The following is a 3,415-nucleotide window of genomic DNA, read 5'->3' on the forward strand; positions in this document are numbered from 1 at the left end:
CCAATATCATACTGAATGGGGAAAAATTGAAAGCATTCCCACTTAGAACTGGAACAAGACAAGGTTGCCCACTATCTCCACTTCTATTCAACATAGTGCTAGAAGTCCTTACTACAGCAATTGGACAAGAGAGAGGAATTAAGGGCATCCAAAAGGGAGCAGAAGAGATCAAACTCTCACTCTTTGCTGATGACATGATATTATACCTAGAAAACACCAAGGATTCAATCAAGAGACCTCCTTGAATTGATAAATGAATTTGGTAAAGTCTTAGGATATCAGAGGCATTCATATATGCCAACAACAGTAAAAGTGAGAACAAAATCAAAGACTCAATTCCCTCAAAATAGCAACAAAGAAAATAAAGTACCTAGGAATATATTTAACTAAGGAAGTAAAAGACCTTTACAGGGAGAAATATGAAACACTGAAGAAGGAAATAGCAGAGGATATAAATAGGTGGAAGAATATACCATGCTCATGGGGCGGCAGAATCAACATTGTTAAAATGTCTATACTACCCAAAGTGACCTACAGAATCAATGCAATCCCTATCAAAATAGCATCATCATTTTTCACAGATATATAGAAAAAATAATTTTACACTTCGTATGGAACTAGAGAAGATCCTGTATAGCAAAATCAATCCTAGGCAATAAAAACAAAATAGGAGATATCAATTTACCAGACTTCAACCTATACTACAAGGCTATAGTAATTAAAATATCTTGGGAATGGCACAAGAACAGGGACATTGACCAGTGGAACAGAACAGAGAACCCAGATATAAAACCATCCTCATATAGCCAACTAATCTTCGACAAAGCAGACAAAAACATACACTGGGGAAAAGAATCCTTATTCAATAAATGGTGCTGGGAAAACTGGACAGCCACATGTAGAAGACTGAAACAGGACCCACACCTTTCACCTCTCACAAAAAATCAACTCACACTGGGTAACAGACTTGAACCTTAGGTGTGAAACTATTAGAATTCTGGAGGAAAACATTGGAAATACTCTTCTAGACATTGGCCTTGGCAAAAAATTTATGAAGAAGACCCCAAAGGCAATCACAGCATTAACAAAAATAAGTAAGTGGGACCTGATCAAATTAAAAAGGTTTTGCACAGCCAAAGAAACTCTCAAGAGAGCAAACAGACAACCCACGGAGTGGGAGAAAGTTTTTGCAAGCTACACATCCGATAAAGGGCTGAAAACTAGAATTTATTTAGAACTCAGGAAAATCAGCAAAGAGAAATCAAACAACCCTATCAAAAAGTGGGCAAAGGATATGAACAGAAATTTTTCAAAAGAAGACAGAATAATGGCCAACAAACATATGAAAAAATGCTCAACATCTCTAATCATCAGGGAAGTGCAAATCAAAACTGCAATGAGATATCACCTATCTCCAGTGAGAATGGCCTTTATCAAAAAGTCCCCAAACAATAAATGTTTGCATGGATGCAGAGAGATAGGAATACTCCTACACTGCTGGTGGGACTGCAAACTAGTGCAACTTCCGTGGAAAGCAATATGGAGATACCTTAAAGTGATACAAGTAGATCCACCATTTGATTCAGCAATTCCATTACTGGGCATCTACCCAAAAGATCAAAAGTCACTTTATGAAAAAGACACCTTCACTCAAATGTTTATAGCAGCACCATTCACAACTGCAAAGTTGTGGAAACAACCCAAGTGCCCATCATTTCAGGAGTGGATTAATAAAATGTGGTATATGTATACCATGGAGTACTATTCAGCTTTAAGAAACAATGATGATATAGCATGTCTTGTATTTTCCTGGATAGAGCTGGAACCCATTCTACTAAGTGAAGTATCTCAAGAATGGAAAAACAAGCACCACACATACCCACCAGCAAATTGGTATTAACAGATCAACATCTAAGTGGACATATAGGAATAACATTTATCTGGTGTTGGGCAGCTGGGAGGGGTGAGGAGAGGATGGGTATATACAAACACAATGACTGAGATGTGCAATGTTTGGGGGATGGTCATGCTTGAAGCTCTGACTTGAAGGGGGAGAGGAGGCATGGGCAGTATATGTAACCTTAACATTTGTACACCCATAATATGCTGAAATAAAAAAAAGAAAGAAGAAAGAAAGAAAAAAAATACTATGCTTGGTATCAAACCTTCTTCTTACTGATCTTTCTCTTTGAAAGTTAAAGTTTACTTTTGACATTGAATGTTTTTCTACAATCTCATTCACTTGGTTCCTTATACTTTCTGAAGCAGCAGCAGCAATAGTCTTTCTAGTGAAATAAGCTGGATAAGCCTGAATAAATACTCTATCTGCAATGTTTTGGGAAAGGGAATGAAGAAAAGATAGACTCTAGCCCTATAGGTAGGCTTAATGAAAAAGCAGTCCCTGGTTTGAAAATACAGTACAGGGACAACCTTGAATCTAATTTATTAAATAATGTTCAAGTTTTAGTACTTTTACTATTAGTAGTAGCAAATTACTTGTGACATGTCTAACAACTGAGGGTATTTGTGACATCTCAGGTGAGTAACGCTAAATTTAACTAAATGCAGATGTAATGTGGCAATGAATGTCCCTGCCCTCAAATGTTTCTTAATTATTTCCTTAAGAAAACTGGCTAAAAGAAAAGCTACTGAATTGAAGGATATTGATTTTTGATATAGGTTGCCTAACTTGATTTCTAGAAAATTGTTCCAATTTTTACATTCAATAGTACTGGGCCTGGTATTAAATTTTGTTAATTTGGTAAGTGACAAATCTTATCTTTAAAACAAAAGTATTTGAAATTGAGTAATTTAATTTTTCCCCTCATGTTTAGTTTTTCTTTTTTTTTCTCATCTTTTCCTTCTTCCTCTCTCTCTTCCTCCTTCCTTCCTCTCCATCCTTCCTTTCCTTTCTCTTCTATGAAATACCTGTTCACAGAAAAAATTATATTTATTTTTTCCTGTTAAAGGCCTTCATTTGTATTAACTTAGATTAAGTTTGCATATGTTCAAATCCATAGACAAAGAAACTGATCCAAAATGTCTGAAAAACTTCAACAGATTAAGAACACCACCACCACAACCAATAATTTATGATCCCTGTAATTAAAATAATCCCTTGAATCTTTTGGAAAGATACAATGGAATGGTATGTACTTGGATTTAGAGTTCTAGCAGTGAGCAGAGGCAGGGGCTAGCCAGGATGTGTTCATTAGAATTATATTTTTCTGGTTAAGGTCACCAAATGTGTCCAATATATCAAGTCTTATTGTAATATCAACTGACAACTTTAATGCCATAGAAAATTTTGTATTTGTGAAGATGGGGATAGGGGAAAAGTGCTGATATCAACTTGCTAACCTTCTCACTCTATTAAAACATGCAATTAGTTGCACAAAGAATTTGGCTAATTGAG

The sequence above is a fragment of the Microcebus murinus genome, chromosome 5 (genome assembly GCF_040939455.1).
Source record: "Microcebus murinus isolate Inina chromosome 5, M.murinus_Inina_mat1.0, whole genome shotgun sequence".
Lineage (NCBI taxonomy): Eukaryota > Metazoa > Chordata > Mammalia > Primates > Cheirogaleidae > Microcebus > Microcebus murinus.